Raw genomic sequence first — 16,154 nt, forward strand, 5'->3', positions numbered from 1 at the left:
CTGTTTCCAGCAAAATATTTTTTCTTAGATATCTAAAGGCATTTCTTTTTGTTATTTTTTCACAGCAAAAGTCTTCCTTCTCTGTTGGCCCATTCTGCAAGGGCTATGGCTTCTTCTAGTGTTTTTTCAAGGGTTTAGATACTAACTCTATTCTTGAAGCAGCTACCTGGACTTCTGTGCACACTTTTCCAAGCACTACAAGTTGGATGTGATATCCAGGGCTAGAGCTGGTTTTATAGGGCCATCCTTCATGGGTTCCTAGAGGGCTCTGCTGGTCCTTCCTCCTTCCTATCTTCTTCCTGAGCTTTTGCACTCTCCCTATTGTAGGAATACTGCAACAGTGAAATGGAAGGACATAGTACAGTTGTGTAACATCTTACCATAACGGTAAATGTCCTTCTCTTCACTGATGCAGTATTCACTCCCTCCCCCCCTGGTTCTTTTCCCTTCTGGATGTACTTGGCACCTCTCTAATCCTTGGACTGGCATTCCTACTGGGGCTCTCAGTTCTGAGGATGATACATCAGAACATCACCTTTATGCCCTATGGTGTACACAGGTAGCATGCGTGTGGCATAACGGCATACCCTTAGCAACCTGGCTAGATGTTGGGCTGCCCTTTACAGGGGATCCCTCTTGTAAGGAATACTGCAACAGTGAAGGGAAGGACATCTACTGTTATGGTAATATTTTAAATAACTGTGCTTTCTGCCTCAGATACCATTCTTGCAGTGGGAGAAATACTGTCATTCCAAGGATGAGTGAGTAGCTGTAGAGTGCTCACATATATTATTTGAACCCAAAACATTTCTTGTTATTCAGACCTGAATAGGATTTCACCATTATAAACCTAATATTCTGTTCTTTTCCTGTGGACCATACAGATGTAATTGCACATAAATGACCTTAATAAGCAGCAGGACATCATATTAACAGCAATAAGATGTATGCAGAAAAACAGCATGTGTGTGTACTAATATGTGCAGTGTCCGATAATCAAGTATATGCATCAGTACTGTGTCACTAACAGCTTACTCATCTGTTTCTTTATCTTTTTCCTGGCTCTTGTGCCTGCTGACCATCAAGCTGCCACCACTGGCCATTCATTCCCAGCAAAATCAAATCATGCTGCCGCCATCGTACCAGCAGCTATGAGGGGTGTTTGTATTTTGGCCCTAACACCCAATCCCTGATGACAGATGTTAGCTCCTGGGTCACCATGGGGGGCATAGTATGCCCTCTCTTGTGTGTATGCTCACATGCGCACACACACACACACACACACACACACACACACCTTCTGTCATTGGTCTGTGATTGCCAGGCCCACATCCCCTGGTCTTATGGACAGTGATTACATGCATGCCTGTCAGGTGAGTGGGGCCATCAACACAGGAGGGGTGAGTTGGGTAAGCCACTCACTCCAACCTCTTTTTCCCAGGCTCTCCCAGCACGTGGGCTGCCAGTCAGTCTCAAGTTGCCTTGGTCATAGTCAGTGTTTTAACTCTTTAAACCATACATCCAAGCACTGTTTACTAATTTTTAAGAAAGTATAGTTATGGTTGCCACTTTGTCAGAAGCCTGTATTATGTAAGAACAAACCAAAGTGAAATGACTTGTTTCAGTTTATTACTAAAATAATGTCTCATTCTTGTATTATTGTTAGTGCAATTTGTATCATATTAAGGAGTTTCATGTACATTACAATATTTTTGGAAAAATTCAACATAAAGTTAGAAGAAATATCTCTTAAAATGTCAGTGCTACTTTTTTTTTGCAAAATTCAACTGGTCTGATCAGAAATATCCTGAGAAAAGAGAGGGAAGACTAGCTACAGTATGGTACACTCAACCACGGCCATTGTGTGTATAGCATCAATCTTTAATCTATGCAGGACTGTTTCATAATAAAGAAATGACATATTATGTATGTGATGAAAATGTATCTCCTTGTCATGTAGTAAGTAGTACATGGCCAGTGTGTCTTCTGATTACTGAGAATAGTGTTTACCTCTGTAACTAAACAAAAAGTACATACTCCAGTTAATAGTAATAAATGTAACAGCAAGAAATATAACAAATGCATTTTAACAGTAACCACAGTATACATATTGCTGAAAACAGAGAACACACGTTACAGGTCATCATTTCACATATTTACTGAAAAAGAACGGCACACAAGTGTGCTTGCAAAAAATAAGTGAAATGATCCTTTATGTGTCTTGCTCAGTAAATGCTAACCTGTCAGGTGCCTTTGTAATTACTGGACACAGCAGACTTCTATCATTTCCAATCAACATTTACGGAGCATTCCTTTAGAAATAATCTGTCGAGTGCATTAGCATCGATACATGACCATTGCAACACGAGTCCCAAGTGTTAAAAACCTGCACAAAATATGATGTCATTTCTCCCGCAGCAATCTATATTGTGCACATAGCAGTGGGGACTAGAAGGACTATTAAAATAACTTCATGGCATAGGGGGGTAAAGCTTTGACTATGTCGCAGGTGACCAGCATTCAACTAGCAGCTCTTGTGTATATACAATGTAGCGGGAATGCATGGGAGTGACTGGCTGCTGCTGGGTCACATTGTGGGAGGTAGGTAGGGAGGGAGGTGTCTGTCTGGCATGCTACATGGATTACACCTAGCAGAACAACCAGGTGATCACCCAGTGGAGTTCGAAACCAGTTGAACATGTCCTACCATTAACTGTGGAGAGGCACACTTCCATCCCAGGAGGTAAGTGATTGCATGCTTTGAGGTGCCACTGAGGGGAGAGGGGGCTGCCCCTATCAAGTTGACTTGTTCTCTTCTGCCCAGCTCTTGCTGGGCATCCTTCCTGGACAGAAATAAATAGCCACAGGGCTCTCTTGTAGTCTAGTAATGTATGGTTCCCATTAAACTAGAATAAATGGGCCAATTGGGCAAAGGTAGAGAAGCCCGCAGGCGAGGACTTGGGGGGAAGAGGGCAAAAAAGGAATATTAAAACAAGCAGTACAACAAATATATATTGTATGCATCATAAAGTATACTCAGTATCAGTAACACACTTCTGATAGTGTAAGACAAGTAGGCTTGCGAGTTCTATTCCCACACTAGGTTCTTGAAATAGTTTTCCATTAAACACTAACAAATGCTAAAGCTGCAAGCAAGGAACAAAGTGCTAGTAGGATTTCATAAGTTTAATTGAAAAGTTAAAAATAAACCTTTAAAAATAAAAGTCATTAAAAGATGAGTTCTTTTTTCCGCTTACATTCATGAACTTCGTGAGATAAAACAAAATTTTGCCACGTTCATTAAATATTCCCAAATTAAAACACTGATGATGTTACTTCCACTTCCCAATGCATGATGAGCTGTGCCAAATTAAAAACATGGTATATATTTTCAAAATTAAATAACTATTAGGTTAAATCAAATGACATAGTTGTATAAAAACAAACGTATATGTAGATCAGAGTGTAATGAGTGTGTGCTATATCTTTAATAAGCATGTGAAGCTGTATGCACATATAAATTCCAAACGTGCAATCCCTAGTGCCATTTTGTAGAAGCAGCCAGAGTGAGTATGTGTAATCACAGTTGCTATAGTCAGTAAACCTCTAAAGTGATACTTTTGTATAAAATACAGCTGCTTGAACAGAACCCATGAAGACTCGTTTATTCATGTCCTAAAATGAAAGTGACATGGTGTCAGAACCGGGATGGAAGAGAGAAGAATATTTGGAGCCATGAAATGTAAAAATGACAGAAAGGTAAAGCCAAGAGAAAAGAGTATAAACATAACCAGAAAGGATCAAAGGTAATGAGAAATAATATTGTTTACTCGATACAAAAGAAGGCAAAAAGGGGCATTACAAGAGCACAAACCACATTATCAGGCCAGCAGAAAGTACAAAAAAAGTTTAAAGAAAATGTTTAAGATAAAAGTATTTGATGAAACGATTAACAGTAAAGCAAAAAAATGAGCATATTTAAAGCAAAACAAGTGTGTTTAAGGCAGAGTTGGGCATATTTAGAGTAAAACAAGCACAACAAAAGTACATTGGTCATAAAAAGGGCATAAACACTCAAAACGAACATAAGAAAAGGGCACATTAAGCAAAAAATAAAGCACGGTGACTGCATGTATTTTGGACAAAGTGCTGTGTTTAGGTATAACTATGACTTCGTATTGCATCAAGGAAGTAATTAAAGTTATTCAAAGTATCTCAGCATGTGTAAAACTACTTACAGTGTGTGCTTATTACTGTGCATTTATTTCAAAGAGTTTATTGTGTGCAAAGTACAACTATTTTGCGCAATCCAGTCAAAGCATAGTTATTTTGAAGAAAAGTTCTTGTGCTGGGTGTGTATATTTGCAAAATGCCACCCTTACAGAGTGCTTCTTGTACTGTAAAGAGTTGCCTAGCAAGGTACCTCCATTTTGGGAACATTTTAGTGTGCTGTATGCAGCTATTCACAAAGTACAATTACTTCAAAAGCTATTGAGTTTTGGGCAACAGATGTTCAATTTATTCACAGTTGCTTGACATGTTTCTTGCATTGATAAGAGGTGTTTCTTGCAAAAGACAATATTACAAAAGTGTTATAGTGCTCGTGAATCACTGAGTTGCATTGTAAAGTTCTCAAATGTTTCTTAAAGTGACAACTTTAACAAGTGATGGCGTATGACTGTAGCATTTCTGTCTTTACTGATAAAATTCCAAAAACATAGAAAGTGATGGCATATTACTTTAGCATTTTTGCCTTTACCGATAAGATTCTGAAAGTATAGCAAATGATGATAAATGACTTTAGCATTTCTGCCTTTACCAGTCAAAAGCCCGAAAAGTTTTTGCACAAAGTTCTCGTAAAGCATCAAAAGCCCAAGAAAGTTATTTTGTAAAGTACAGTAAAGCATCGAAAAATCCGAGAAAGATATTTCTCAAAGTTTAGTAAATCATCGAGAAGTCTGAAAAGTTAATTCACAAAGTTCAGCAAAGTATCGAACACCTGAGAACTTTATTTTAATTCAGATAAGCTCAGGCATTGGGCAAGTATTATTTATACCAGTAACTTATGCACATGTGTATATGTGTGTATTCATGCTTATTTGCAAGATCCTTCGCTGGTATGTGTTAATATGGCAGACAGAAAACTCAAACCACTTGTGTTTGATCAGAATACTGCAGAAAACTGGAGAATATTTGATCGAGAGTACTATAGTTTCATACAAGCAGCTTATGCAGATAGAGCTGCATGTACTAGGGCATTCATTTTGTAAACCTAGCAGGGTCTGAGGCCATAGAAAGAGAGCATTCATTTGTGTATGCACCAGCAGTGTATGAAGGAGAAGGTGCAGACTGCCATATTGTTGTACAAGCTGAATCAAGGGAGGACCCCAAGTGTTTGAAGCGCAAGTTTAGAGAAATGTGAAAACCCCAGGTGAATATTACATAAACGAGGCATTTGTTTTACACAAGAGATCAGAAACCAGGGGAAACATTTGCAGCTATATATAACTGACTTGAGAAACAGAGCTCAGATGTGTCGGTTTGGTGATTTAAAAGATGAGCTGATAAAGGGCAGGCTTCTGTGTAGTATTAATAGTGCCGCAGCTAGAAAGATTTTACTTCACGACAGTGATTTAACATTGAGCAAAGCAATAGAGATTTGTCAGATCCGTGAGGTGGCAGAAAGACATACGAATATGGTTGCAAGTGACAAGAGCATGTTTTAATTGAGCTCCAGAGCAAACATAGGTAGTATGCAACGCGTGACAAACAAGAACAGCCTAAGCACGTAACAGCTACAGGGTTTTCAAAGAAGCCACAAGGTTTTCTAGCAAGTTCCAGAAAAAGTGCAAGCTCCACCACCAAATCAATGCAACACAAACATAAATCAGCAAAACCTAAATCTAGCTTTATTGTTAACTGTTGCAATTGTGGTGTGAATCATTAGTCTAAAAGACAGAAGTGCTTAGCATTTGGTCAGCAATGTCACAAATGTAAAAAATGGAACCATTTCCAAAAGTTTTGCAAATCAAGTAAGCCTCACACAGTTGCAAAGAAAGGTCACACAAAAAAACAAGTTGATCACGTAGAGCCAAAATAGCTTTCTATGTAGATGGTGAATCAGTGTATCAGTGCTTGGAGAAAGAGTTGATGCTGTAAACTTATTAACATAAGCAAAGTGTTTTGTACAGTCCGGATTAATGGAAACCCACAGAGCTCAAAGTAGACACTGGGTCAAAGTGTAATGTTATATCAGCAGACACATTTGCAAGAGTGGGAACTAACGAACAACTCAATGTAACCAGCAGAGCAAGACTTGTTGCTTATGGAGGTGAAGAAATTCAAACCGAGGATTCAGTAATACTTTCATGTTATCTGGCCAAGAACTGTTACAACTTGTTATTCTACATAGTCCAACAACCAGTGCAATCTTTATTGGGTCTCAAAGATAGTTTAAGAATGAATCTGCTTTCTTTTGCCAAAGAAGTTCATGATGTGAGTGCAGTTCCAAGTTCCAATTTTTGTGAAGCTGTTTTCGCAGAGTATGCTGATGTTTTTTATGACAAATTGGGCAAACTTCCAGTTGTGTATTCCATGAGGTTAGACCCAGAGCTCACTCCAATAGTAAGACCATCATGAAGGGTTCCGATAGCAATGCAAGATAAAGTTAAAGCTCAGCTGGATAAAATGGTGCAGTAAGGTGTGATTTGTCTAGTCACAGAACCAACGGAATGGGTGTTGACCATGGTAGCCACTCATAAAAAAGGCTCAGAATATGCATTGACCCAAGATATTTGAACAAAGCATTAAAGAGACCGTATCATCCAATGCGCACAGTTGAAGATGTTGCAGCTCTAATACCGAATGCCACTGTATTTTCTGTTTTGGCTGCAGAGAGTTCATTTTGGCAAGTGTTTCTTGATAACAAATCCTCATTTCTAACTACTTTTGGTACTCCATTTGGCAGATTAGAGTCCTAAGGATGCCATTTGGAATAAATTCTGCAAGTGAAGTTTTTCAGCATGCAATGGAGCAAATTTTTTCAGGTTATCCTTGTGCCATAATAGTAGATGATCTATTGGTTGGAAGCAATGGTGAAGCAGAGCATGCCAGAAACCTCAAGAAAGTTCTAGACAGAGCACATGAAGTAAACTTAAAGCTCAATCCTCTGACGTGCAAATTCAGACTTCCAGAAGTTACATACATAGGTCATTTGTTTACAAGTACAGGCTTGAGATCTGACATGACCAAGCAAGCAACTATTCTAGAGATGTCAGCACCAGACAATGTACAAGGTTTACAGCATTTTCTGGGCATGGTCAACTATTTAGGCAAATTTATACCAGATTTCAATGAGTTTACAGCACCTTTAAGAGAGTTAATATGCAAACATGTTGCATGGTCATGGTTGGAATATCATCAGAAGGCATTTGATGACCTTAAGCAGAAAATTGCCACCCCACCTACCTTAAGATACTATGATGTGAACAACCTTCTTTCTTGTGATGCTTCAAAATTTGCCCTAGATGCAGTTATACTTCAAGAGAGCAGACCAGTAGCCTATGCATCTAGAACACTAACTCAAACTGAGATGCAGTATGCTCAAATTGAGAAAGAGCTTTGGCAATAGTATTTGCATATTCCAAGTTTCACAATTATATTTATGGTCGAGCTATCCAGATTGAAACTGATCATCAATTTCTAGTTACTATTCTGAAGAAGCCTATGCATTCCCTCCAGTGAGATTACGAAAAATGATGCTCAAATTGCAAAAGTACAATTTCAAAATGGTCTATGCAAAAATCAAATTGCTCTATCTGGCTGATACCTTATCCAGATCACCTAGAAGTACAACAAAACAGCTTGATGCTGAGACTTTTGACTTTGATGTGATGTCAGTGCATAATTTTTCCATCACTAGACTTAATGAGTTAAGAGATCACACTCAGACTGATCCAATTTCTGATTCTGATTCTGTTCCGAAAAGTGATTTGGACATTCAACAGGTCAACCATTTTGCAGAAACTGTCCCAGTTGCTAAATCTAATTTCCAGTTTTATGTCACATGATGTAGATGAGTTTCTAAGCCTAGTGTGAAATACGCAGGAACGTGGACTTAATGTGTGTGTGTGTGTGTGTGTGTATAATGCATGTCTATAGATGACCTGTGATTTCTGTATGCAGGGCCGGTGTTAGCATTTTGGGGGCCCCCAGCAAATGTCAAGTTGGGGGCCCCCTAGGCACTTCCAGTATAAGTATCATCCTAACAATGCCATCCATCCTAAGCAACCTTTTATTTCATGCTGCAAACTTTTAGGAGTAGTATCCACAGACAGACCTGCAGCTACAAGCTTTTACATTACAACAGGCCTATGTATCACACTATCATTAAGTTGAGCTGTCTAACAAAGGGGCAGTTAGAGTTACTGGCACTTAGTTGCAACAGTGATACATTGCAACAAGTCTATGTACAGGTCTGGACTTAAGGAGAAATGATGACTGGACCTACATTTCAACCCCCCCCCCCCCCCCACACACACACACACACACACACACCATCCAGTCCTCTCCTCTGAGTCCTTCTCCTTTTGAGCTCCCCATACCATCCACATTACTTTTTTCTTCCTTTTCTCACATCTTGCCTTACTCTAAGCTTTTTTAAGAAGCCATAACTTTCTATATGCTCTGAAGTGCATTTTACACAACGTTTTCATCCATTAATAGCTTGAACAGAAATTATGATTAAGGAAAGAAATTCACTGTTGTGGTTCAACTTTAGTTTTCCTTGCATCCTTTCAACATACCTTTCCTGAACAAGACAGCCCAGTAATAACCATTTAGGAAATAACTCAAGTCAGGGCCCAAGAAGCCACAGGTTTACAGATGGTCTGGGATGCATTTTAGAGCATTTTCTCAACATTTCACTCCAATGGTGGCCTAAATAAAAATTATGAAGAAAGAAAGAATTTCAGTCTTATTTTTTTCTTTCAAGGAAGACATCATTTGTGTCCAAGGCTTAATTTTCAAAGCTGACAAAATTGTAGCTTACAGTAAACTAACAAGCCAGTAGTTGTGGGAATATTTAAGTCTTATCTGAAAATACTGCCTACCTCCCTAACCCTCTAAAAAAGACAGTCACTGCCTACGCATCCCTCTGGTGTTAGACTGGGATGAAAGCAGAGATTTAAATTGCCTTTGTCATATATTTCAAGTGACTGATGATATAGATATACATAGCATGTTCTTCACCCCAGCCATCAAAGGCAGCCACATGTATATGTGCCTAGTACGTGATTGTGAGAATGAATTCAAATTTGTTGCTCCTAGACAGTACACCTCTCTTACACAAGCTATAGTAACCTTCTTTGTACACCTCTGAGGTCTGTGAGAAACACTACCCTCAGCTCAAACACAAGCTATAATTACTTCATGTGCGCACCTCTAAGGTTTGACTGTGATGAAAATTAAAGATGTAATATCCACACAATCTCCAGCCCCTCATAACCCATAGCAGCTTTCTGTACACACACATTTGAGCAGGGCTGGTTTTAGAATGGGTGTGGTTGTAAACAGAGGCTATTATTAGCTTTATCCTAAAAGGGTCATATCGCAGCACCATTCAGGTTAAATAGCATATTCAGAAAAGTGATACATTTTTCTCCAACAAGCAACAGCTTTGGTGGGGGTCCCTACAGAGTCAAGGATGATAAAGGGAGTCCACATTATCCATTTAGACAGTCTGGTGAGTGGGGGCAACCAGACTCCAAGAATATCTAAGTGTCTGAATGTTCTGTGATATGTGTTATGTCTTACTTTCGAAATATAATTACTTGTTAAGTACATTTTTTACTGATACACAGAAGAATAATGTCTGTGTCCTGGCATTATTGGGTGCATGCACAGATAAAAATCAGTGATGTTTTTTACACACACACACAAACAAACATGCATAAGCCACAACAGTACTAGTTATGTACTTATTTCAGCAAACAGCAATGCCTTGTGCAACATTGGTACTGCCACACCAGATTAGTCACTGCTGTTTAGCAGTCGTCAAACAGCAGAAGCAGTAAGATTTATCTCATTGAGGAGTAATGCGTACCTGTCACTGTCCCTACTTTCACAGACCTTCCCTGATTTTGTTCATACTTTTGCTTTATCCTTCGTAAAAAGTCTGATTTGCTGGTAAATCATTCAGGATTACAAACAGTCAATTAATCCAGACATCTGAGTTTTATACTTATTGTCCAAAAATAGATGTTAATGCAAAATATGTTATTCTAGTAACTTTTTAAGTGAATTAGAGTAATATTTAAACATATTTCTGATTCTGAGCATTTATTCTATTATTTTTGGGATTGTACTGAATTTTTAAGCAAAGAAATTGAGTTATAATATCTGGTATTCTGGTATTAGTTATAAAACTACCAGAAAGAGAAACTATTCCTGATGATCAGAAGCATCAGCGCTTCTTAAAATCCAAAGTTTGCACTGAGGTAAGTCACTCTGGGCTGCTGATCCCTCTAGTGCTTATATTGTTTGTGTTCATTATCATCTTCATCCTAACAGGATCATATCACAGCCCTGTTCATGTTAAAGAGCATAATTAGGATATTAATGCATTTTTCATTCCTCATTTTTCCCCAACCAGCATCAGCTTTTGTGGGGCCCCCACACAGACAAAGATGATTAAGGTGGCCCCCTGCAGCCATGGTTTTGCAGGGACCAAAAGCTGGCTATGTAGTTAGCTTTAGTGGAAAAAATGTCCAAAAGCAGGGTTTAACTAAGTCAGGAGCACTATGTCAGTAGTAAAATATTTAATGGCATTCCTGATGCCTGTTACTTGACAAAACACCATTACTACAACCAGAAATATCTTTGAATTTTAAGGGAGATATAAATAAGAGTTATTACCCTCATAGTTTATTAAGTATGCAAGACTGCTGCACTAGCTTTTGTTGGTTTTACAGATGTGACAAAATATCAGGATAAGATAACTTGCTGTGGTTGGGGGCCCCCAGGGAACAGGGGGCCCCCCAGCGACCGCAGGGTTTGCTGGTGCCTAAAACCAGCTATGTCTGTATGCCAAATAATCTCATGACCAATTGCATGATCTATTTCTCTAATAGGGAGGATGTAGATCAGAGTGTAACATGTGTGCGCTATGTATTTAAGGAAGCATGCAAAGCTGTGTATGCATGTATAAATTCCAGACATGTGCAATCCCTAGTGCCATTTTGTAGAAACAGCCAGAGAGTGAGCATGTATGATCACATTTCTTAGTTTGTAGAAAAGTTACTTAAGTTATAGTCAGTAAGCCTCTATAGTGATCTGTTTGTGTAAAATAAAGCAGCTTGAACAGAACCCACGAAGACTCGTTTATTCTTGTCCTAACATGAAAGCAACAGTATATATTAAAAACATTGAATTTCGATAAACTCATTCTAAACTATTCATATATTAAACACGGCACTTATTTACTTTATATCCCTGAATAGTTACTTCTTAAAGTGAAAATACTATTCATTTGAAGTTTACAACTATATATTTTCACTTGGTTCGCACTTGATTATGTCAAGTTACAATCCCCTAAAATTAATGAATTATTTTTCAGTGTTTTAATTTAGAAAATATTTAATGAACATGGTAGCATTTTGTTTTATCTGATGAAGTTCAGGAATTTTAGTGGACTAAAGCGCTCATCTTTTAATGTTACTTTTATTTTTATTATTTTTAATGGCTTATTTTTAATTTATTTTTTTATTTAATGTTTTATTTTTAACTTTTGGATTAAACGTGTGGAATCCTACTACCGGTTAGTTTCTTCCCTGCAGCTTTAGCGCTCATTGGTGTTTAAGGAGCTTAAAAGTTTTTGTTCTGTATATTAGTTTTCCAATACTCACAGTACAATGTAGCATAAGAGGGAGTGCTGCATTCCTGAATATGCTCCAATATAACTCCAACCTCCTTAGCCATTACAAATAGCACATGGTTTTCTTGTATGACTATGCTGCATATGCTTGTGCAGACAGAAGTCCAAAAGGCCCCATATTTGTGAACATCATATAGTTCATCTGTCCAAATCCACTGTATCAAGAAATATAGTCAGCACTTGCAATCAAACTTTCTTATCAGAAATTACTTGCATTTATTATACTAGTTTTGATGTACCGAGCAAATAACAGATACAAGAGCCCCCTTCCTTCACAGCCTACAGAAGCAGTATACAGCAGATCCAGGCATCTAGACACTGCAAGGACAGTTCATTGCTGCACAGAATCATGATCAACAATCTTGTAATGTAATTTCACCAACAATGGTCTCAGCACACAAAGTCCAGCATCACAAGGCTTCAGAAACAGTTTTCCTTTCACCTGGACAGTTAAAGAATTGGTCACTGTTGCATTCAGAATGGTGTAACTGCACACACACTTTTACTGGAGCTCCCCTCCTAAATCCAACCCACATAAAGTCCAGTAACATGAGACTTGTAGAAGCATGCAATATATGTCAGCATTGTATTTATATGAAAGTATGCTTCATAGCCTGCCTTTTGAGGACAGTAAATTAATCTGGCTAGTAGAGGTCTACTCCATGTTGTATTCAAAATAAAGCCCACATACAAAACATTTATGTATGTAGTTGGCAAAACAATTGGGTCATTGCTTTATTCTTATAATAGTCAGTGGATGTATCACCTAACAAGTAACTGATTAATGTTCACAAAATAAATGCAAGGAATAACAAAGCAGCTTTAGCACAGTGTGACCATTATGAAAATAAACATAGTGAGACAACAATCCCATGACTACTTACAGTGTAAAACAGGTATAACTTAAACAGCATGTTAACCTGTCCCTGTGATAAATAACAGTTTACTGCACAAGTAATGCAAAGTATCACTGAAGTGTTTCCATGGCTAAATTACTAATACCACCAATATGGTGCCTCTGCACTCCCCTACATCATGTGTAACAGACTGCCTATGGTAAGTTGTCGAGACAACAAGGGTACCAAACTACCATGACTGAGATTGTTTAGAACAGTAGGAAATAAGCAACAAATATTACAGGTGGGCCTTGAAAACGTAGTACGTTGGTGTGGAAGGTAAAATTACAATGTAGAATTCAGTACACCAGAGCTCTGAAAACTAGAAAAAGTGTGGGTATACTGCAGTTGTATGAATGGAAGTGATAATACTGCCAAGAGTGAGTGTTTGGCAGAGAGCTAGAGAGTGGAGGTGCAAATAGAGAGAAGGTGTTGAGGGGAGAAGAAGGGGAGAGGGTTTAAGCAGAAGGGTGAAAGATGATTAGAATAAAAAAATGCATAATGTATTCAAAAATGTTATGACACAATCTTTTTTTATGTACTAAGACTGATGAAAGAATTACAGAAAGTAAATCTTACCCAAAACGTTAGAAGTCTGATGAAACAGATGACTACAGTAATCAAGACTATTAACAGAAATTCATGTGGCATAACAGAAGTAATAGGATATATTACTGTGCAGCTAAATTAATAACAGATAGTCTTATCACAAAAATACAGAACAATAATTGAAAGGAAGAGAAGAAACAGAATGCCATCATGGAAGCATTGAAAAGAGAGAACTATAAAGCAAGTAAAACAAGAACTGTCAATGTTACAATAATATAGAAGAGGGAACAGATCAGCAAAAATACTTAGAAAGACAGATGTGGTAAAAACAATGTAGAGTTTCCAAACAGACAAGGATCTATAATACACTATTGCATATAATAAATTAAAGAGATCAGCAGAGGCAATAAAACTTGGCAGATAAATATGAAGGAAAAGTGCAAAGTAAGCAATTCATTGATGACCCAAAACATTTTATAGAGAACTGGGAAACAAAGCAATAGGATAGAAACACCACCAAAAAAAGACACATATTGGAAAAATATTTACGACAACGCTGTTGAATATAACAGAGATGGTGAATGGACAGAAAAATTAAAAGAAACACTAAGGAGTTCAAAGGTACTGGATGTAAAATGAGATGAAGTAACGGCCGGAGAAACAGAAACATAATTAAGAAAAGCAACTCCCTGGAAAACCCCAGGCCCAGATGCAGCAACCAACTTCTGGCTAAAAGTATTAACATCTTTACACAATATTTAGCCCTGAGTAAGAATTACTTACATGTGCATCCCAGACAGACACCAACCTGGTTAACAACAGGAAAAACGTACTCGTCTTTAAGAGTGATCCTGTAAGCTATCCTAAACACTATAGACCAATAACTTGCCTTCAGACAACGTGCAAATTATATACTGGAATTGATGCCAGCAGAGTTTATAGTCATTTAGACAAAAACTCAACCATGCCAATAGAACAAAAGGGTAATAAAAGAAAGTCATATGGAACAAAGGATCATTTATTGCTAAATAAAGCCATGACAGAGAATTGTAAAAGTGGAAGAATCTAAGTATACCATGGACAGATTACAAAAAAAAACATTTTACAGCATCCGGATCCCACATTCATTGATAAAGGAGTGCCTACATATGTATAAGATACAGCCTACATTGATCAATTACATTACTACAGAAGTGAGGGCAATGTGGAAAAAAAAGATACTCAGACAGTTCCAGTAGTAGTACAAGCAAAGGATCAAATAAAAAAGTAATCTACAGTCATACTTAGATATGTTACCAACACAAAAAACTCTGTATGAATTGCAGAAAGAGTCAGTTCTGCAGACATTGTGGATCCTCCAAAGAGCACATTTGGCTAACATCAAATACTGAAACGATACTAATTTCAAGAACTTTAATTATACCTTTTCTGAGGGATGGTGTCCATTCCTGTCATGGTATTAGAAACCCAAAATACTTGGAGAAAGTTAAACTGAATATAAAAATATTTCTGCAGACATTTCCATGCAGAAATTATAAATGTTCTGGATTTAGTTGCATATGTAGGATTAAGATACATTTCCCACCACTGATCTGTGATATCGTTATGTAAACATTTTTTTTACCTTTACACCGTATTTCCTTTTCAAACTTAATGTTGCCTTATATGCTCCATTTATTATTCTTTTACAGTCTCCTATTTCAGTTTCGACCTTGATTATAAAATCCACTATTTGTAGTTCAACAAAATCGCTATTCAGCCTCTTCATATCTTTCCTAAACTCTTAACATTACACCTGTTTATGCAAGTTGATCCAAGCCCAGTGATGCAAAAGTTTTGTCTAGTTTCATCTCATTTTACTAACTCATCTCTTTTTATCATCTGCTCCGAAAAATCTTGTTTTAATTTTTTTTTGTTTACATTTTCAAGTGTGCCTTTCTTATTACTATATAAAGTATAACATATTGGTGTTATCCTATTGTATAAGGCCTAATTTCCTTTAAAATAAAGACTTGCTTAATACTTTTATGTATTTGATGCTGTACATAATGCTCTCTATATTGCTTTCCTAGGGCTACCCAAATGTCCATGTGCGATCATATCATTACCTCATCTGGCACAATGCCTTTCAGGTGCCTCAATCTGACCATGTATTCTGGATCTTGAATCAAATATATTAGTCTAAGTTGTTTAGCTTTATATTATGCTCCTAAATTTGTAAGTCACAAACCACCCCATTCCTTTGTTATTATTAGATTTCCAACTGCATTCTTTCTCTTTTATTGTACCAAATAAACTCCTTAATTTTGTTTTTGATATTCTTTCATATCTGATCTCTCAGTTATTACTTTCATCCCTCTAAGAATGATTTAAAGTTTACTGCCTCGGTCATCTTGGAAGAGGTGCAAGCAGCTAACTTCCTTAGGAAGAATATTCCTTAAATTCAAGTTTATTATCAGTATTACACCTCTCAAATGTACTTCCACAAAATCATGAATAGAAAAGGGAAAATTCACTGCACCCTTTAGAAACCTTTGAATGCCTATACTAAGCCACTGGTTTCGTAATTCATGCAGAAAGAATAACAATGCTCATACATTTTATTTTGAAGCCTGAACGCAGTTGTTCCCACATAAAAGGCTGGACATATAAAACACATGGGTAGACTGTCACATACAAAACAGGCCATTTTTATTTTTTGTTTCTTGGCAGTTGGTGCAGAGGTTAAGGTTGTGAGCTATAGTCCCTAGGGTACAAGGTTTGATTCCCTCAGCCCT

Source organism: Protopterus annectens, chromosome 12.part0, assembly GCF_019279795.1.
Source record: "Protopterus annectens isolate FY-2018-M chromosome 12.part0, PAN1.0, whole genome shotgun sequence".
In the NCBI taxonomy this organism is placed as follows: Eukaryota; Metazoa; Chordata; order Ceratodontiformes; family Protopteridae; genus Protopterus; species Protopterus annectens.